Source organism: Podarcis melisellensis (genome assembly GCF_964234715.1).
Source record: "Podarcis melisellensis genome assembly, chromosome: W".
NCBI classification, from domain to species: Eukaryota; Metazoa; Chordata; class Lepidosauria; order Squamata; family Lacertidae; genus Podarcis; species Podarcis melisellensis.
This window is the reverse complement of record NC_138535.1, coordinates 22,565,073-22,587,159: the sequence shown is the minus strand read 5'-3', so window position 1 is coordinate 22,587,159 and position 22,087 is coordinate 22,565,073.

Here is a 22,087-nt window from a genome sequence, read left to right as displayed (position 1 = left end):
TTTGCTCTCTGTTTCTTTTCCTTATTGCACTTTGTTGTATGTAAAAGCCTCTTATGAAAGCTTTACTTGCATCCCATATTGTCCTGAAGTCTGTATCCTGTTCTTTATTTAATTCAAAAAATTCTTTCAATAGTTCTTGCGCTTTTTTCACAATCTTTTTGTCATTTAATAATCTTTCATCAAGTCTCCATCTTGTATTAGTTTTCTTGTGTTCCTTTAATTCTAATGTGACTGGGTTGTGATCTGTAATAATTTTGGTCTGTATTTCTGCTTTTTTAATTTTAGTTGTTAAGTTATTTGATACCCATATGCTGTCAATTCTGCCGGCTGATTTTTTAACTTCCGAGAAATGTGTATACTGTCTTTCTCCTGGGTTTTTATATCTCCATGTATCAATCAAATTTAAGTTTTCTACCATCTGAAAGAAGGTGTCTGGGAGTCTGCCTTTTTTGGATTTTCTTTCTCTCTCTGTCTATTGATGTGACAATTCTATTGATGTGACACCATTTAGGTCTCCCGTCAAAATCATTCCCTCTTCTATAAATTCCAGTAAATTAGCTTCTACTTTTCTGAAAAATTCTGTTTTGTTACCATTCGGTGCATAAACTCCTACTATAATTAAATGTTCTTTACCTTTTGTTATTTTTACCCCTAGTATTCTACCCTCATCATCCTTGAAGATTTTTTTTGCGTCTAGTTTAGGGTTCACATAGATCACAATTCCCCTTTTCGTTTTCACATCTGAGGATATAAATTCTTGACCCAATCTCTTATTTTCTAAAACCCTTCTATGGTTTCTAGTCACATGGGTCTCCTGCAAGCATATAATATCCCATTGTTCTTTCCTCAATACATGTTCTATTTTATTTCTCTTCCTCTTATCATTTAGACCGTTAACATTCCAAGATATAATTTTTAGATTCATTAATTTTTATTTATTATCTACAGTAGTTTCGTTGGGTAAGTAAAAAAAAGAAAAGAAAAAAAGAGAAAAAACTCAGAAATTTTAGGATTTTGATAATCTGCTTCTTCCACTCCCCCCCCCCCTTAATACGCGCTTGTCTCTCTATGCTTCTTGTGGTTGTCTGCGTTGTTTCCTCTCGCTCCAATGTTGGCTCTCCAGTTAATTCTTTTTTGTACTTCCTCCAGAATTTTCCCAGCTCATCTACTGATTTAAAAGTTTTTCTTCTGTCCTTATATGTGAAGGTGATACCCTCGGGAAATTCCCACCGGAATCTAATTGAATTCTTCTTGAGTGCTTCTGTTACTGTCTTATAATTCTGCCTTTTCTTCAGAATTCTTTTTGGAATTTCCTTAAATATTTTGATAGGCCTATCATCTATTACTAACTTCACTTGTCCTTTTTGATGTAATATTTTGTCCTTTAAAAGTCTTGAGTTGAAAAAAATTAAGCAATCTCCTGGCCCTTTATAAGTGTCCGATCTTTCTGATTTGATCCTGAAAATTTTATCAATATCCAATAGCATCTCTTCTACCTCTACTCCCAACCAGTTTGCAATCTCCTGTGATAGTTTCTCTTGAATTTGTTCATCATGAGTTTGTGGGACGCCTCGGAAGCGAAGGACCATCTCCTTCTGACGCATCTCCATCAATGATATATCATCTAGCAGCTCTTCATGGGCTCTCTTTAGGTCGTTTATTTCTTCCTTCGTTGAGTCTTGTGATTTTTTAATGTCCTTATTTTCCATCTGCAATTTCTTCGTCATTTCCTCTTGTTTGGTAGATTTACTCTTAAGTTCTTGTACAGATTTATCCAGTTCTTTGTTTTTAAGTGAGAGGTCACTTATTTGTGTTGTTAGGTCTATTATTAGCTTTGAGTTTTGTTGGATGTTGCCAGTTAGTATGTCCAACTTATCATTTAGGCTCTTTTCCATCCCCATTATAGGGTCTTTTATGTCAGCATTGGGGTCTGTTTCAGCTGTTGATTGTCTTCTCACTTGTAGACCTGACCCAGATGTCAGTGTAGTTTGGTATTTTTTAGAACCCATATTTGTCATTCTTCCTTTTGGTTCTGATCTAGATGTCTTTATTTCAAACCAAGAATATATATATTCCTAAACTTTGAAAATGCTCTGTTTATAGTCTATAATTTGGTCCTTTTGCCTGATGGGATTGAAAGTCAGTTAAGATTCCGGTGGTTTTACCCTATGTTGTTATCAGTTCATCTCAAATATTTAATTTTTAAAAAAAAGTCCAAGTTTTTTTAAAAAAATAGTTAAGTCTTTTTAATTACTTTGGCAATTTTAAATTACTTTGGCAATGATCAGAGAAAAAATCCTTCGAAGTACTTAACATCCGTCTTAAGAACTTATTTTCCAGAAGCTGAACTTGGTATTTCAAATGTCCTTTCGTGTATAGCTAGTTTTCTTTATGGTTGTACTTCAAGCCTGTGTCTTAGCAGCGTTTTTTAAATTATGGGAGTAATTTTATTTTCCGCCACTAGGTGGCGCAATTTTCCAATTTACTTGTGAGGTGGTCCTTCTTGTTTTGTTTCTCTAGCCTCTCTTTGTTGCAGTGACGGTTTCCGCCACTATTCTTCTTCCGGCTTTTTCCCTTCTGAGGGCGATGACTCACTCTTCCCCTCCCAGCGCCATTTTCGCCAGCTGCTTTCTTCCCTATTCCAGTCTTTTCCTCCTTCTTTCTCTCCCTTTGTATATCTCTTCCTCTTCCTCTTCCCTTTCACTTCTTTATCTTAATCTTTATCTTCCCACCGCTGCCTGGTCTTCAAATCTTTTCTATTCCTTCTCTTTTTCCACTGTATCCTCCACGTTTCTCCCCCTCCTTTTTCTTTTCCACTCACCCCTTTGTTTTACGCTGATCTCCTTCTTAATGGCCGCTGCTTTGTTGTCACCGCTGCTGCTGCTGCTGCTGCTTGCTATTTCAGCTCCTTGTCTCTCTCAACAGAGCGTCCCCCTGTAGAAGCAGGTACTCAGTATGTCTCAGTTTTTATTTTCTGCCTCTTTACAAGGCTTATTTTCCACAACCTGATAAGTCTCAGAACGCTGAAGCTCCTCTCTCCATTAGCTTTACTGTCCTTTATAATATTAAGTTAGTCTGTACTCTTTTTATTTTAATTTAAGCCAGCATTATTACCTTGTTCCTTCAGGAGTACTCTTGATTTTGCAGTTTTAGTTTGGAGCAGCCTGGTGCTTTCTCATTCGGGTCTCAGGGGCGTCTCACGGTCGGGTGTGCGATCTTTTCTGCGCTGAAGTTCTTCCACCTCCCTGCACTTTTTGTGCTGGGACGGCAGAAAACCCCTTTATGCGCTGCTTGGATCTGTTTTCTGTTATTCTAAAGCACCAATGCTGCAGCAAGCAAAGGCTATAGCAGCCAAGTCTGCTGCTTGTGGCTGGAAAGCCAAACAGGAAGTTTGTGACTGTTGCCATGGGAACAAAGGGGCAGTCCATTCTGTACTGAGCACCGGATGTTAGCTCAGTGGGTTTGTCATATGACCTGTACAGGATGTACATGGGTGGAGTTTTGAGGTTTGAGTTTCTCTCTGTTTGTTGAAGAGAGCAGACATCTTTACTGTATGACTGCTAAAAGACACAAATAAAGACATGTAGATACGTTTCTGTCTGTGTCTGATTCCCCTCCCTGGGGATATGCAGGGAGGAGGAGAAGGAGGAGAAGCAGTTGGTGTGTTTTCCTCACAGCCTGAGGAAAATCGCCGGAACGGACCTCGTATGTTTTATCCAGCCGGGAGTCGCCGGAGGGAGGTCTAAGGAATTCAGCCGGTGCCTGAACAGATAGGCACATACCTCTGACTGGGCTTGAATTCTAACAGTGGTAGCAGAGGATGGTTGCTGTTTTCATCGACCTCTGCAGAAGAAATGGCCTCCATGGAAGCCTGAGGTGAGAAGGCTGATTCTCTGCAGCCAGACGCTGACCAGAAGAATCTGAAAGCCAAGCAACGGAGCCCAGGTATGAGATTTTCGGGCTTAGAAGTGTGAATGCAGATTGATTCATTCTCTGCTTCGAGGGAGAAACGTTTGGGAAAAACAGCTCCGAGAGACAATAGCTCTGCATTCCAAACATTCCTGTGGTTTCCTGTTCAAGGAAAAGGAATGCTGTTGCTTAGCAACGAAGGCCAGTTTCACGAGAGGGCTGGACAAGTCAGGCTTTTGCCTCGGAGAGGCAAAAACAAGGTTTTGTTATGACTTAGGCCCAAAACGAACTGTTGGAAAGGGACTTTCCAAAGCAGCTAGCGTTCAGAGCTGCCAGGTGGCACAGAGTGTAAACAAGCCAGCTATTGGATTTTAGAGGCTTGTGTTTGAGAGTCAATGCAAGGACTCAAGATGGATGCAAAGAAGGGCAGTTTGCCTTCTCTGCCCCTTCTGACCAGTGACAATTATGCATCTTGGACTATTAAGATGAAGGCCCTGCTGCAGAATCAGAGACTGTTTGAAGTGATTGAGAACCCCATCCCAGCAGCACCAACGCGTGCTTGGGAGTCACAGGATGTGAAGGCCAGAACTGCTATAATTCTGTGCGTGTCAGATTCGCAGCTGATCCACATACAAGATTTAGACCACGCGAAAGATGTTTGGGACACGCTGAGAAGGACACATCAGAGAGATGCAGGTTCTTCAGCGTTGCTGTATTTTGAGAAGCTGACCAACCTGAGGCTTGCGCCTGATGGAGATGTTCAAGCGCACCTGACGGAAATGAAATTTCTGCGTCAACAGATGGTGGAACGCAATTTCCGTCTGCAGGAGGAAGTGTTTTGCTTCATGGTAATCAACAGCCTGAATCGGACTTACAAAACGGTTGCCAGTCAGCTGGGGTCTCTCCCAGCAGCGGATCTAACGTCGGACAGGGTCTTTGCCGTGGTTCTTTGTGAACATGACAGACTTGCCGCCCTGGAAGTCAAGGACAGGGGGAGCCAAGAACGGAGTTCTAACGCCCCTACTGCTGTTGCTACTGGAGAAAGCGCCGAAGCTTTGAACGTTGTCCGATGTTACAATTGTGACCAGACTGGGCATCTTCAGCGGTACTGCAAGAAGCCACGTCAGAACAGAGGAGCCAAGGCGAGCTCCGCAAAGTCTGAGGCGTCAGACAAAGGTCATACCATCCCAAAGGCAAAGACTGCAAAGGCTTTGATGTCGCTAAAAGCCACACCAGAAGCGGGGAATTTCTTTGTCCTAGACACGGGAGCCACAGTTCACATGACAGGACACAGAGGACTATTTTCTACGTTTAAGAAGCAAAGCTTCGCTGTGCAACTAGCCAACGGTCAAGAGCTGGAAGCCACCGGAATTGGGACTGTGCATCTTAAAAGTCTGAACTTGACTATAAACAATGTTTATTTGGTTCCAGAGTTAAAGTATAATCTGCTCAGCGTTTCGCAGATTGCCAAGAAGGGACTAAAACTGTCCTATAATGATGAGAACTGCGAGATCTACAAAGATGGAGAGTTGTATCTTTCTGCCAAAGAGAAAGATGGACTGTATTTGTTGACTTTTGATCAAAGTGATTACATGGAATGTAATTCTTGTGATTCTAACATGATTTCTTTTGCAGGTGTAGCCAAGAAAAACGCCAAGCAGGTGACCTCGAGGGTCAACAGGGCATTTCAGCGGGTGTATGCTGATGTGATTGGTCCTTTAGCACCATCTAGAGGCAATGCAAAGTATTACCTAATATGTGTTGATTCTTTTACAGGTTTTGTCTGGATTTATCTTTTGGAGAGACCGAAAGAAGCCTTAGAAAGGTTTAAAGAGTTTTGTGACAAAGTTAAAAATATGCATGATGCTGACATAGATTGTCTTTGCACAGATGAGAAGCCAATTTTTCTTTTACAGGTTTTCCAGAGGTTCCTGAAGAAGAAAGGGATAAGACACAAAATTGCTAGTTCCGAAGAAGCTTGGAACAGATGTGTTTGTGTTAGGGTGAACAAAGAATTGCAAAAGGGAATGGAAGCGCAATTGCTTAGTTCACATCTGCCACATGAGTACTGGGCTGAGTCGCTAATGTCATATTGTTACACGTGGTTGAGAAAGTTTTCAAAGGGGTTGGGATGTTCTCCTTTTGAGAAACTGTTCCACAGAAAACCTTCTGTTGCCCATTTCAAGGTTTTTGGGTCTCATGTGAGAACAGAAGCTCCAGGTGGAGTAAAGAATGCCAGAGGCATTTTTGTGGGTTATGAAAAGGGTCTCTACAGAGTAATTTTGTCTGAATCTGGAAAGGTGATTCTCACAAAATTTCTAGAGAGTGCTCCTGAACAGGAGAGAGTGATTGTTCACACATTTCCCACAGGTGATGATGATTCTGATGATGATGATGATGAGTTTGATCTTATTGAGTTCAGTACTACTGAAGATGACAGCGATAGCTCAGACAGCTCAGTTGTCACAGTCATTGAGAGGAAATCTCAGATAATGACTAGATCCTCAGAAGAGGAGGATGAACCACTGATTAAGCTTAGTACTGGATCTCCAGAGAGTCCAAAGGCTGAACCAGAAAGTAGAGAAGAGCAGCACCTCTTACGTAGGTCTGAGAGAGCAACGAAGGGTGTACCACCCAAGAGGTATTCACAAGAGTTTGCTAACATAGCTGTTGCTGTTGTAAACGACCAAGGTCAGATTGAAGCTGTGTCTGAGTCAGAGACAAAGGCACAACAGAGAGTTGCTAACCAAGGTAATGCAGTTGCACTCATTCCTTGGAAGTCACACAACCAGAGAGGTACATTGGTAAAACCAGTGGCGGGTAGTTCCAAGGGTGGAACTGAAACAACAGGGGAATGTTATAAGTATAACAACTGTTTGTTTTCTTCTCTGGATGACGCTTTGCTCGCAGCACGCATTGATACTTTAGGGGGAGTATGTTATTCTAAAGCACCAATGCTGCAGCAAGCAAAGGCTATAGCAGCCAAGTCTGCTGCTTGTGGCTGGAAAGCCAAACAGGAAGTTTGTGACTGTTGCCATGGGAACAAAGGGGCAGTCCATTCTGTACTGAGCACCGGATGTTAGCTCAGTGGGTTTGTCATATGACCTGTACAGGATGTACATGGGTGGAGTTTTGAGGTTTGAGTTTCTCTCTGTTTGTTGAAGAGAGCAGACATCTTTACTGTATGACTGCTAAAAGACACAAATAAAGACATGTAGATACGTTTCTGTCTGTGTCTGATTCCCCTCCCTGGGGATATGCAGGGAGGAGGAGAAGCAGTTGGTGTGTTTTCCTCACAGCCTGAGGAAAATCGCCGGAACGGACCTCGTATGTTTTATCCAGCCGGGAGTCGCCGGAGGGAGGTCTAAGGAATTCAGCCGGTGCCTGAACAGATAGGCACATACCTCTGACTGGGCTTGAATTCTAACTGAATTCTGAATTCAGTCTGGGACCTCCTCTCAGACCTCTTCAGGGTTTGCGTCGCCCTCGCTTCCCCGCCTTTTTATCCCGTAGCCGTGATTGGGAGTGTTCTTACTGCAGCAGAGCGCTTTCCCTGACCCGACGCTGAGCGCACCACGCCAGGAAGTCCTTTTAAGATAGTTCTTAATGGGCCAGACAGTAAGTCCTCAATTTTTTATAATATATTGCCGGTAGGCCGTCTGGCCCTGGTGGCTTTCCTATCTTTGCTTCGTTAACTGCTCTTTGAATTTCGTACGATGTGACAGGGGCATTCAACAGTTCTTTTTGTTCTTTAGTAAGTTTCGGAAGACAGTTCTGTTCTAAATGTTAACTTCTGTTGTTTCATTTCCTTCCTTCTTCTCTAAAGAATTCGAGAAATCGTTTCTCTATTTCTTTAGGGTTGTTTATTATTTTGCCTTCGCACTTAACTCTATTAATAAGCCATTCTGCCTCTCTCTTCTTTAATTGCCATGCTAATAACCAGGCTCAGGTTCTGTTTCAGGCTGTGTCACTGTTTCAGGCTCCGCCGCTGTATCAACCACTGTTGCAGACTCGGGCTGTGGCGCTATGGCTGTAGCTGTGGCTCTGGTTCTGTTTCAGGCTCTGGCACTGTATCAAGCACTGTTTCAGGCTCAGGCTCAAGCTTCTGCTCTTTATTAGGCTTTGTCTCAGTCTTTGGCTCTAGCACTTATTCTAGCTCTATTTCAGGCTCGGCCTGTGTCTCAGCCTTTGTCTCTGTTTCACGCTGTTTCTCTGTTTCGGGCTCTGACGCTGTATCAAGCCCTGTATCTGCCTCTGCCTCTGTTTCAGGCTCTGGCACTCTATCAAGCACTGTTTCTGGCTCTGGCTCTGGCTCTAGCTCTCTTTCAGGCTCTGGTTCTGAATTAGGGTTTTGTTCTGGCTCTGGCTGTGTCTCTGCTTCAGGCTCCTAGGCTGTATCAAGCACTGTATCAGGCTCTGCCTCTCCCTCTGCCCCTGGCTACGTTTAAGCATCAGGCTCAATTTCAGACAGTGTCTGTGTTTCAGGATCCAACACTCTATCAAGCACTATTTCAGACTCAGGCTGTGGATCTCGGCTGTGGCTCTAGGCTCCATCTGTGGCTCTGGCTGTGGCTCTGGCTCTCTTTCAGGGTCTAGTTCTGAATGAAGATCTGGTTCTGACTCTGATTCAGGGTCTCATGATGGCTCTTCCTCTGACCCTGCTATGTTTCAGGGTCTGGCTCTCTTTCAGGCTCTGGTTCTGAATTAGGGTTTTGTTCTGGCTCTGGCTGTGTCTCTGGCTCTGGCTCCAGCTCCAGCTCCGGCACTGTATCAAGTACTGTTGTAGACTCAGGCTGTGGCTCTGGCTCTGGCTCTGGCTCATGGTCTCACTCTGACTCTGATTCAGGGTCTCTCTCTGGCTCTGGCTCTGGCACTCTATCAAGGACTGTTTCAGACTCAGGCTCTGGCTGTGGCTCTGCCTCTGTTTCAGGCTCAGGCTCTGTTTGAGGCTGTGTCTCTGTTTCAGGCTCTGGCAATGTATCAAGCACTGTTGCAGACTCAGGCTGTGGATCTCGGCTGTGGCTGTGGATCTCGGCTGTGGCTCTAGGCTCCTTCTGTGGCTCTCTCTGTGGATCTGGCTCTCTTTAAGGATCTGGTTCTGAATGAAGATCTGGTTCTGACTCTGATTCAGGGTCTCATGATGGCTCTTCCTCTGCCTCTGACCCAGCTATATTTCAGGGTCTGGCTCTCTTTCAGGCTCTGGTTCTGAATTAGGGTTTTGTTCTGGCTCTGGCTGTGTCTCTGGCTCTGGCTCCAGCTCCAGCTCCGGCACTGTATCAAGTACTGTTGTAGACTCAGGCTGTGGCTCTAGGCTGTGGCTGTGGCTGTGGCTGTTGCTCTGGTTTGGGCTGTGGCTCTTTTTCAGGCTCTGAATGTTTTTAGAATGTCGGATTATTTGATTGTTAGCCGCCCTGAGCCCAGCTCCGGCTGGGGAGGGCGGGATATAAATAAAATTTATTATTATTATTATTATAATGAGGGCTTGGTTATGGCACTGATTCAGGGTCTCGCTCTGTCTTTGGCTGTGTCTCAGTTGCACCTCAAACGGTGGTTTGTTGTTGTTGTTGTTGTTGTTGCTATTTTCTTTCTGGGGTTGGACAAATGTTTAGTTGGGGCCAGGATTATTTTAAGTTTAGCATAATTGTTTCTTGCTTTGTTTTTCTTTTACTATTTCTTTAGGTTATTGTATAGTTTGTATTTTGCAAACTATATGGGGGTGACACCCATAATTGGCCATGAACGGGCTCATTCCCGTGGAAGCCCACCTCGACCTGTAGCAAGCCCATGAGCTTCCTCCAGAACCGGGAAGTAAATTGTTTCCCGCGATCCGAGATGACCCTCGAGGGATTTTCCCCCTCCTCCTCACAGCCAGCGGCTCCCACCATCCCTTACCATGCCTTTCTTTGAGGGCAGACCCTGGCAAAATGTCCTGGCCGTTGGCAGAGGAAGCACTTCTTGGGGGTTGTTTCAAGCCCTGTATCTGCCTCTGCCTCTGTTTCTGGCTCTGGCTCTCTTTCAGGCTCTGGTTCTGAATTAGGGTTTTGTTCTGGCTCTGGCTGTGTCTCTGGATCTGGCTGTGTCTCTGCTTCAGGCTCCTACGCTGTATCAAGCACTGTATCAGGCTCTGCCTCTCCCTCTGCCGCTGGCTACGTTTAAGCGTCAGGCTCAGTTTCAGACAGTGTCTCTGTTTCAGGATCCAGCACTCTATCAAGCACTATTTCAGACTCAGGCTGTGGATCTCGGCTGTGGCTCAACAACAACAACAACAACAATATTTATTACGGCCATAGGCCCATACAAGTAAAAACAACACATAAATAACAGCTTGTGTACGTGGGAAGAAAAAAAAACAACAGCCGCTAAAACACCACAATAACACTAAAATACTATAAAATAGAATGGCATACTACGCCTTAGTTAGCTTGTAGTGCTCCTTGGCGTCGCTTTTGGGTAAGGACAGCGACCAGGAACCTTGCCACTTTCAGGGTCGTATGAGTATCCTTATCCTGCAAGATTTGGGCAAGGTGGAATTTTGGTGGGGTACCCTCTAGTTTCTGTATGATTGATCCCAACAAATTTGCCCGTGGCACATTGAGCAGGGGGCAAGTGAACATGATGTGCTGGAGTGACTCCGGCGTCTCCTTATCACATTCGCACGTGGCGGGGGCTTGGCCCTTTGAGAATCTATGTCTCAGGACGTTGGAGGGAAAAACGTTGAACCTCGCTTTGGTGAAGGCCAGTCTATGGGCAACAGTCGAAAGGGAGGAGAGGTATGATGGAACGCAGTAAGTTAAAGTGATACCAATGTTCTGGGGCGAACAAACACCTCCCCCCAGCATATAGTTTCGCTGTAGATCGATGTCATCCAGTCTTTGGCAGATCAGTCTTTGAGCAGTAATTTGGTCTAGTTTTAGGGAATCTGAAGGAGAGATTCCGTAACTCAGGAGTTTGGCATGAATTCTACTAGTCCAAAGGCTAGAGAATTCATCTCGCCATAAGCATTGGACAAGGTAGTGGTTTGGTAATCTATGCCACAATGATAACCAATAATTGAAGACTTGCTTCCACAGGCAAGTTTCTAAGGATGCGATCTTCAGTTCTAGTCGCATGGCTGCGTTGCTTACGCACAGGGGGAGCATTAGGAGCCGACGCAGGAATTGATTTTGCAGTGTCTCAAGAGGAGCAGGGTCTGTCATCACGGCCCAAAGCGGGGCAGCATAGGCAAGCACGGCAACCACTTTTGCCTTGAACACCTTTAGGGCCGAGGGAACATGCAAAGCTCCATCCGAAAAAAAGAATCGGAGGAGCGCATATGACAGAGTTTTGGCCTTGTTAAGTAGGTGTTGAATTTGAGCTTTCCACCCCAAATTGTGTTGAAAAATAACTCCTAGGTATTGAAATTTTAGGACTTGCTCAATTTTTGCTCCGCCAAGCTTCCATTTGTATAATCTCCGGCTTCTGGAGAAAATCAGAATCTTGGATTTAGCATGGTTGATGGTTTGGTTGAGTTGACAATACGTGGCAAAGATCTTCAAAGCTCTGGTTAGTCCAACACGTGTATAAGATAGAATTACCGCGTCGTCCGCATATAAAAGGAGAGGGCAGCGGTAGTCCGCAAGTCTAGGCGCGTGTGTACTTGGAGATGAGTTAACTAGGGATGCTCGCATGTCGCTGATGAATAGGTTGAATAGACAGGGAGCCAATATACATCCTTGGCGCACTCCCTTGTTTATTGGTATCGGAATAGTGAGGTCGCCCGCAGGAGTAAGTCTCACTCTAGCAAGGTTACCTTCGTGGAGCTGACTTATAAGCCATAGGAGTCTTCTATCAAGGCTGTGGCTCTAGGCTCCGTCTGTGGCTCTGGCTCTCTTTCAGGGTGTGGTTCTGAATGAAGATCTGGTTCTGACTCTGATTCAGGGTCTCATGATGGCTCCTCCTCTGCCTCTGACCCAGCTATATTTCAGGGTCTGGCTCTCTTTCAGGCTCTGGTTCTGAATTAGGGTTTTGTTCTGGCTCTGGCTGTGTCTCTGGCTCTGGCTCCGGCTCCAGCTCCGGAACTGTATCAAGTACTGTTGCAGACTCAGGCTGTGGCTCTAGGCTGTGGCTGCAGCTATGTTTTGCGCTCCGGCCCTGTATCAAGCCCTATTTCTGGCTCTGGCTCTGGCTCTGGCTCTGGCTCTGGCTCTGGCTCTGGCTCTGGCTCTGGCTCTTGGTCTCACTCTGACTCTGATTCAGGGTCTCTCTCTGGCTCTGGCTCTGGCACTCTATCAAGGACTGTTTCAGACTCAGTCTCTGGCTGTGGCTCTGCCTCTGTTTCAGGCTCAGGCTCTGTTTGAGGCTGTGTCTCTGTTTCAGGCTCCGGCACTGTATCAAGTACTGTTGCAGACTCAGGCTGTGGCTGTTGCTCTGGTTTGGGCTGTGGCTCTTTTTCAGGGTCTGGTTCTGAATGAGGGCTTGGTTATGGCACTGATTCAGGGTCTCGCTCTGTCTCTGGCTGTGTCTCTGTTGCACCACAAACGGTGGGTTGTTGTTCTTGTTATTTTCTTTCTGGGGTGAGACAAATGTTTAGTTGGGGCGGGGATTATTTTAAGTTTAGCATAACTGTTTCTTGCTTTGTTTTTCTTTTACTATTTTTTTAGGTTATTGTATAGTTTGTATTTTGCTTTTTAAGGGGAAAGGGTCAGGGCTTCCTGGGAGGGGGCCTCAGCCAACAGAATGGCTGGGGTAGGTTCCCTACGGGGGGATGTATTGGAACACCCAATCTCTGTTATTGCGGGTGGGAGGAGCAGTTGCGCTAAGACCAGACCACGTCTTTACCGAAGATCTGGTTCTGACTCTGATTCTGATTCTCTGATTCTGGCTCTCTATCAAGGGCTGTTTCAGACTCAGGCTGTGGCTGTGGCTGTTGCTCTGGCTCTGGCTCTGGCTCTGGCTCTTTCTCAGGCTCTGGTTCTGAATGAGGGCTTGGTTCTGGCCCTGATTCAGGGTCTCGCTCTGGCTCTGGCTCTGGCTCTGGCTCTGGCTCTGGCACTCTATCCAGGACTGTTTCAGACTTAGGCTGTGGCTGTGGCTGTGGCTCTGGCTCTGTTTCCATTCCTACAATGGAATGTACACAATGGAATATACTTCATAGAAATGCCTCCGTTTTTTTCGTAAATGTTATCCCCAACATCTTTTTTAATTCATCGTATATTCCCCCCCCCCCCCAAATCTTAATCTTTTCACACGTCCACCACATGTGGCTCATGTCACCGTTATTTCCTCCACATCTCCAACAAGCATACGCTAAATTTTTATACATTCTTGAAGGAGTGAGGTACCACCTATGAGCCATTTTCATCATGTTCTCTCTTATATTATAGCTGGCTGTAAATTTCAAATTTACATTCCATCAGTTTTCCCCATCTTTTAGCATAATTGGACGGCCCACATCTTGGGCCCACTTTATCATTGAAGCCTTAACCTCCTCATCCATTACTTCGTAGTCTAAAAGAAGTCTATAGATTTTTGCAATTAATTTGGTTTTACTATTCAGTAGTTCTCTTTCAAATCTTGAAGGCTCCTTTTCAAAACCTATCTGCTTATCGTGTCTGAACACTTCATTCACCTGGAAGTAATCTAGCCAACTAGAAAAGTGATCTTTTATTTTCTCATAACTTATCAATATTAGTTGACCCTCCTCCTCCCCCCTTAATATTGTGTTATACGTTATCCAGTTCTCTTTGAGGTTGTTCCTTTTTTTAACAGCGATTGCTTCTAGTGGAGAGTTCCATCTTGGGGTTTTCTGTTCCAAATATCTTTTGTATTTTCCCTATACCTTATATATAGCATTTCTTATTATATGATTTGAAAAACTCCTATGCGTCTTTATTTTCCCATAATTAAGATAGCCATGCCACCCAAAACGGGTGTCATGACCTTCTAGATCTAAAATATCCCAATTTTTTAATAAATACCAATCTTTCAACCAGAGAAGACATGAGGCTTCGTAATATAGCTTCAAATCCGGTAACCCGTAGCCACCTCTTTCTACAGTATCTATTAATATCTTATGCTTTACTCTTGGTCTTTTACCCTTCCACAAAAATTTAGAAATTTCTTTTTGCCACTTGTTGATACTGCTGGTCTTTCCTGTAATTGGAATCGTTTGGAATAGAAAGAGTAGCTTCGGTAAAACTATCATTTTAATTACCGAAATACGACCCAGGAATGATAAATTTAACCTTGTCCATGTCTCCAACTGTCTTTTGATATCTTTCCAACAATTGGTATAATTATCTTCATATAAGTTAATATTCTTTGGTGTTATCCATAATCCTAAATACTTGATTTGGGGGTAGATTTTAATGCGTATTATTTGTTCTAATTCTGCTTTTTCATCTGGCAACATATTTTTAACTAATAGTTTTGTCTTGTTTAAATTCATTTTGAACCCCACAACTTTACCGTAGCCATATATTCTTTCCAACGCCTTTCTTAAACTCTGTTTTGGTTGCTCCGTAGTTATAATTAAATCGTCAGCAAATGCCCTCATTTTGTAACTTCTATTTCCCAGCATAATCCCTTTTATTTCTTTTTCTTCCCTAATTTGTTTACATAAAACTTCCAATGTTAATATGAAAATTAAGGGGGATAGTGGGCAACCTTGTCTGACCCCTTTACTGATTTCACACTCCTGTGATAAATTTCCATTATGATTTTAGCTTTTTGTTTTGATTATATTGCTTCAGTCCCTTTTATATACTGTACACCAAAATCCATATGGTGTAATAGACCTTTCATAAATTTCCAGGATACCCTGTCGAAAGCTTTTTCTGCATCTATAGCCATTAAGACTGCCTTCTTTTCTATTCTTAAGTCTAAATGCGCTAATAGGTTTATAATGTTTCTAGTGTTGCTTTTGTGCTGGTCCCGGGGGAAGGTTACCGTTGGCGTAGTCAAAGTCCGGTCCTGGGTGACTAGCCTGGAAACAGTTCACAAGGAGCAAGTCCGAAGCAGGAAGCCGGGCGGGGACAGGAACACTGGAGGGTCAGGTCTGGGTCCGGGCAGGAGCAGGTACTCAACGACGTTGCTCCCACAACCTGGGACCGGGCTGACTGGCCTTTATCTTCTCTGAGGCCAGGGGCGGCCCCGGCCCCCAGGAGACCCGCCTCTCTTGGCCTTAAGGCGAGCACACCTCCTGGGAGAAACCAGTTCCCTCCGCCTCTCTGCCCTAAGCCTCTGCAGTTCAGGAGAGGCTGGGGAGTTACTGGACCCAGGGGGAGACTCTCCTTCCTCTGGCAGGGCCGGGAGAGGCGCACCTGTAGGCACTGTGTCCTTAATCACCTCTGGAGCTAGAGTGGAATCACCTGGTGCCTGCTCCTGAGGATCCGGCACAGGTGCAGGCTCTTCAGATCCAAGGCCCTGCCCCAGTTCAGCCGGCCCTGGAGGCGGGGACTCCTGTGCAGGCTGGGATTCCTCCGGTTGAGCCTCTAAATCGGATTCCCAGGCCATCACAGCTATAAATGTGCCTCCCAGGCAAAAAGCCAGCTTGGTCATTGTTTATCATCATCTGGAAGACTTTTTTTGATCTTTCGGCTAAAATATTAGCATATAATTTATAATCTTTATTTAGAAGTGTGATAGGCCTATAGTTGTTAATAAGTAGATTGTCCGTTCCCTGTTTTGGAATTAATGCAATAAGGCTGTCTTTCCAAGAATCCGGCATGGTTCCGTCTTTTAAGATACTTCTTAATGGGTCAGACAGTAAGTCCTCAATTTTTTACAATATATTGCCGGTAGGCCGTCTGGCCCTGGTGGCTTTCCTATCTTTGCTTCCTTAATTGCTCTTTGAATTTCGTACGATGTGATAGGGGCATTCAACAGTTCTTTTTGTTCTTTAGTAAGTTTCGGAAGACAGTTCTCTATTTCTTTAGGGTTGTTTATTATTTTGCCTTCACACTTAACTCTATTTATAAGCCTTTCTGCCTCTCTCTTCTTTAATTGCCATGCTAATAACCAGGCTCAGGTTCTGTTTCAGGCTGTGTCTCTGTTTCAGGCTCCGGCGCTGTATCAACCACTGTTGCAGACTCAGGCTGTGGCGCTATGGCTGTAGGTGTGGCTCTGGTTCTGTTTCAGGCTCTGGCACTGTATCAAACACTGTTTCAGGCTCAGGCTCAGCCTCAAGCTTCTGCTCTTTATTAGGCTTTGTCTCAGTCTTTGACTCTAGCACTTATTCTAGCTCTATTTCAGGCTCGGCCTGTGTCTCAGCCTTTGTCTCTGTTTCACGCTGTTTCTCTGTTTCAGGCTCTGACGCTGTGTCAAGCCCTGTATCTGCCTCTGTTTCAGGCTCTGGCACTCTATCAAGCACTGTTTCTGCCTCTGGCTCTCTTTCAGGCTCTGGTTCTGAATTTGGGTTTTGTTCTGGCTCTGGCTGTGTCTCTGGCTCTGGCTCCAGCTCCAGCTCTGGCACTGTATCAAGTACTGTTGCAGACTCAGGCTGTGGCTCTAGGCTGTGGCTGTTGCTCTGGTTCGGGCTGTGGCTCTTTTTCAGGCTCTGGTTGTGAATGAGGGCTTGGTTATGGCACTGATTCAGGGTCTCGCTCTGTCTTTGGCTGTGTCTCAGTTGCACCTCAAACGGTGGTTTGTTGTTGTTGTTGTTGTTGTTGTTGCTATTTTCTTTCTGGGGTGGGACAAATGTTTAGTTGGGGCGGGGATTATTTTAAGTTTAGCATAATTGTTTCTTGGTTTGTTTTTCTTTTACTATTTCTTTAGGTTATTGTATAGTTTGTATTTTGCTTTTTAAGGGGAAAGGGTCAGGGCTGCCTGGGAGGGGTCCGCAGCCAACAGAATGGCTGGGGCAGGTTCCCTACGGGGGGATGTACTTATCAATATTAGTTGACCCTCCTCCTCCCCCCTTAATATTGTGTGTAATGGTTATATGGGGTTGCTCGTGCATAAGATGCCACCACTCCTGGCTAGGTAGCCTGGTTAAACCTTTCTTGGCTGTACAGCCCTTCACTTCGTGGCTGTTCAGTCGCTAGCAGAATCCGTCAGTGGGCGTTTCTTGAACTTCTTCCAGCAAAGAAGTTCTTTGACACAAAGTCTCCGCCTACTTTCCCTGCGCGGAGGTGGGTGTGGATAGCGGAGGACCTGTGCTCTCCCCGCTGGTCTCCAGCGAAGAGTCCTGGAGCCCTCTCTCCGATTCCCCCATCCGCCCCCCTTTATCCCTGGTGTTACACTGATTTCCTTCCCCAGCTGCTGACTCCCCTCTCTCCCTGCTTGTCCCTTCTCCGGCATCGCTTGGGAGCCCTGCCTCCACTTCTGGCTCCGATGTCAGTTCACTGACATCCACCCCCCCAGGACCCCCTCCACCCCCGGCCCGACCTTTTGACCCAACTACGTCCTTTTCCTCAGCCGACGATGCGGGGAATCCCCGGAAGGAGCTGTCGCCGTCCCCTGAGGAATCAAACTCCGCTTCCCACCCGCTCCGATCTCTTCCCGCCGGGTGGCCCTCCCAGTCCGATTCCTCTGACGCCTCTCCTCCCTCCTCTTCGGAGGCAGGAAAACCCACAAAATCCTCTTCATCATCAGTGGTTTCAAATTTCGTACGATGTAATAGGGGCAGTGGCGTAGCGTGGGTTGTCAGCACCCGGGGCAAGGCAAGTAATTTGCGCCCCCTAACCCGTGGATTTGTGCCCCCTGACCCTAACCCCCAGGTGTTGTGCCCGGTGCGGCCGGCCCCCCCTGCACCCCCACGCTACGCCACTGAATAGGGGCATTCAACAGTTCTTTTTGTTCTTTAGTAAGTTTCGGAAGACAGTTCTGTTCTAAATGTTGTTTAACTTCTTCTGTTGTTTCATTTCTTTCCTTCTTCTCTAAAGAATTCGAGAAATCGTTTCTCTATTTCTTTAGGGTTGTTTATTATTTTTCGTTCGCACTTAACTCTATTTATAAGCCTTTCTGCCTCTCTCTGCTTTAATTGCCATGCTAATAACCAGGCTCAGGTTCTGTTTCAGGCTGTGTCTCTGTTTCAGGCTCTGGCGCTGTATCAACCACTGTTGCAGACTCAGGCTGTGGCGCTATGGCTGTAGCTGTGGCTCTGGTTCTGTTTCAGGCTCTGGCACTGTATCAAGCACTGTTTCAGGCTCAGGCTCAGGCTCAGGCTTCTGCTCTTTATTAGGCTTTGTCTCAGTCTCCGACGCTGTTTCAAGCCCTGTATCTGCCTCTGCCTCTGTTTCAGGCTCTGGCACTCTATCAAGCACTGTTTCAGGGTCTGGCTCTCTTTCAGGCTCTGGTTCTGAATTAGGGTTTTGTTCTGGCTCTGGCTGTGTCTCTGGCTCTGGCTCCAGCTCCAGCTCCGGCACTGTATCAAGTACTGTTGCAGACTCAGGCTGTGGCTCTAAGCTGTGGCTGCAGCTATGTTTTGCGCTCCGGCCCTGTATCAAGCCCTGTATCTGGCCCTGGCCCTGTATCAAGCCCTATTTCTGGCTCTGGCTCTGGCTCTGGCTCTGGCTCTGGCTCTGGCTCTGGCTCAGGCTCAGGCTCAGGCTCAGGCTCAGGCTCAGGCTCAGGCTCAGGCTCATGGTCTCACTCTGACTCTGCTCTTAGATTACTTCGTAGTCTAAAAGAAGTCTATACATTCTTGCGATTATTTTGGTTTTACTATTCAGTAGTTCTCTTTCAAATCTTGAAGGCTCCTTTTCAAAACCTATCTGCTTATCCTGTCTGAACACTTCATTCACCTGGAAGTAATCTAGCCTACTAGAAAAGTTATCTTTTATTTTCTCATAACTTATCAATATTAGTTGACCCTCCTCCTCCCCCCTTAATATTGTGTTTAATGGTTATATGGGGTTGCGCTTGGGAGCCCTGCCTCCACTTCTGGCTCCGATGTCAGTTCACTGACATCCACCCTCCCCAGGACTCCCTCCACCCCCGGCAGGACCTTTTGACCCAACTACGTCCTTTTCCTCAGCCGACGTTGCGGGGAATCCCTGGAAGGAGCTGTCGCCATCCCCTGATGATTCAAACTCCGCTTCCCACCCGCTCCGATCTCTTCCCGCCGGGTGGCCCTCCCAGTCCGATTCCTCTGACGCCTCTCCTCCCTCCTCTTTGGAGGCAGGAAAACCCACAAAATCCTCTTCATCATCTGTGGTTCCAAATTGCTCCTCCCAGAATCTCGCTAGTGGTTTAGGTTTATCTGGGAACAGGCTGTGGAACTCCTCCGCAAGATACCCATCATTGATAGCCTCCGCTGGAACCCACGTGTTTTCTGACTCGGGTTCTCCCTCCCAAGCTACCAAGTACTCCACCTGGCGCCCTCACCATCTTGAATCGAGTATTTCCGTGGCTTGGTTGTGGTGTTCCCTCTCCTCTACCTGCGGGTGTGTGGTGACTTCTCCCTCTCGCCCCGGGAATTCCCGCCCGTCCCTGTACGGTGAGAGTAGGGACCTATGGAACACCGGGTGTATTTTCATGCTGTCAGGCAACTTGAGCTTGAATGCCACGGGGTTCACCTGCTGTGTTACCTCAAAACGTCCCAGCCGCCTTGGCTGCAACTTCTTACACCCCCCCTAAAAGGGTAACCCTTGGGTTGACAACCACACCCGGTCTCCCACCCTTATGGTCTCCCCTTCCCGACGGTGCTTGTCTACCTGCCTCTTGTAAATTTCCTTGGCCCGTTCCAAGTTCATCTTAAGTTGCTAGTGCAAGGCCTCCATTTCTTCCACAAACTGCTCTGCCGCAGGTACGCTCCCCCCTTCCTCCCCCCTCCCCGGGAAGGCCCTGGGGTGACACCCATAATTGGCCATGAACAGGCTCATTCCCGTGGAAGCCCACCTCGACCTGTAGCAAGCCCATGAGCTTCCTCCAGAACCGGGAAGTAAATTGTTTCCCGCGATCCGAGATGACCCTCGAGGGAGCCCCATGCAGTCTGAAGATGTGATCTACAAACAACCTGGCTGTTTCCTCTGCCGTTACCGCATGCGAGCAAGCTATGAAATGGCACATTTTTGTTAGCAGATTGACTACTACCATGACTGCTGTCTTCCCCCTTGATTTGGGCAAATCTGTCATAAAATCTATGGATACCACCTCCCAGGGTCTTCCCGGCGTGGGTAAGGGTTCCAGTAACCCTGCGGGTGCAGCCCTCTCCCCCTTTGCCCTCTGGCAGCGGTCGCACCCCCGTACATATTCCCGTACATCTTCCCTTACCCTTGGCCACCAGAACTGCCTGGTGACAAGCAACATGGATTTGTGTTGACCAAAATGTCCCGCTGTTGGGTTGTGGTGGAGTTGTTTGAGTACCCTTCCCCTCAAGGTCTCCCCCGGTACGTACAGCGCTCCCTTGTAGTACAGTACCCCTTCCTTTTCCTCAAACCCTCCCTGGTTTTCCCTTCCGTTCCAGAGTTCCCTGATTTTTGTTTGAGCGAATTCGTCGTTTCTAGTAAGCCCGGCTAGTTCTCGTTTCCCTACCCACACCCATCGGTTCTCGGGGAACACGTGTCTGACTTCCGGCGGTCTCTCTCCTTCCATGTACTCCGGCTTCCGGGAGAGAGCATCTGCTCTTACGTTCTCCTCCCCCGGCACGTACCGGATCTCGAAGAAAAACTTGGAGAACTCCTGTGCCCATCGAATCTGTCTCTGGTTGAGTACTCGCGCAGTCCTCCAGTATTCCAAGTTCTTGTGATCCGTACACACCTGGATCTCGTGCTGCGCCCCTATTAGCAGATGTCTCCATCGTCGAAATGCTGCATAAATTGCAAGCAGTTCGCGGTCATACACCGTGTAGTTTTGCTCCGACTTGCTCAGCTTCCTCGAGAAAAAGGCGCACGGCCTCCAGCTCTGCTGGGGCCCCGGCTGTAACAGTACCGCTCCAATGGCCCGGTCTGACGCGTCGGTCTCCAGCCTCATTGGCTTCTGCAGATCCACGTGCAGGAGCTGCTCTTCCGAAGCGAACGCCTTCTTCAGCCTTTCGAAGGATTGCTGGGCACTTTCTGTCCAGACGAACTTCTTTTTGCTACTGAGACAATCTGTGATAGGCGCTGTCAAGTGGGCGAAGTTCCTGATGAACTTCCGGTAGAAGTTGCTGAACCTCTGCCCCTGGCTACGTTTAAGCGTCAGGCTCAGTTTCAGACAGTGTCTCTGTTTCAGGATCCAGCACTCTATCAAGCACTATTTCAGACTCAGGCTGTGGATCTCGGCTGTGGCTCTAGGCTCCGTCTGTGGCTCTGGCTGTGGCTCTGGCTCTCTTTCAGGGTCTGGTTCTGAATGAAGATCTGGTTCTGACTCTGATTCAGGGTCTCATGATGGCTCTTCCTCTGCCTCTGACCCAGCTATATTTCAGGGTCTGGCTCTTTTTCAGGCTCTGGTTCTGAATTAGGGTTTTGCTCTGGCTCTGGCTGTGTCTCTGGCTCTGGCTCCAGCTCCGGCACTGTATCAAGTACTGTTGTAGACTCAGGCTGTGGCTCTAGGCTGTGGCTGTGGCTGTTGCTCTGGTTTGGGCTGTGGCTCTTTTTCAGGCTCTGGTTCTGAATGAGGGCTTGGTTATGGCACTGATTCAGGGTCTCGCTCTGTCTCTGGCTGTGTCTCTGTTGCACCACAAACGGTGGTTTGTTGTTGTTGTTGTTATTTTCTTTCTGGGGTGGGACAAATGTTTAGTTGGGGCGGGGATTATTTTAAGTTTAGCATAATTGTTTCTTGCTTTGTTTTTCTTTTACTATTTTTTTAGGTTATTGTATAGTTTGTATTTTGCTTTTTAAGGGGAAAGGGTCAGGGCTGCCTGGGAGGGGGCCTCAGCCAACAGAATGGCTGGGGCAGGTTCCCTACGGGGGGATGTATTGGAACACCCAATCTCTGTTATCGCGGGTGGGAGGAGCAGTTGCGCTAAGACCAGACCACATCTTTACCGAAGATCTGGTTCTGACTCTGATTCTGATTCTCTGATTCTGGCTCTCTATCTGGAAGGAGCCATTTTCATCATGTTCTCTCTTATATTATAGCTGGCTGTAAATTTGAAATTTACATTCCATCAGTTTTCCCCATCTTTTAGCATAATTGGATGGCCCACATCTTGGGCCCACTTTATCATTGAAGCCTTAACCTCCTCATCCATTACTTCGTAGTCTAAAAGAAGTCTATAGATTTTTGTGATTATATTGGTTTTACTATTCAGTAGTTCTGTATCAAATCTTGAAGG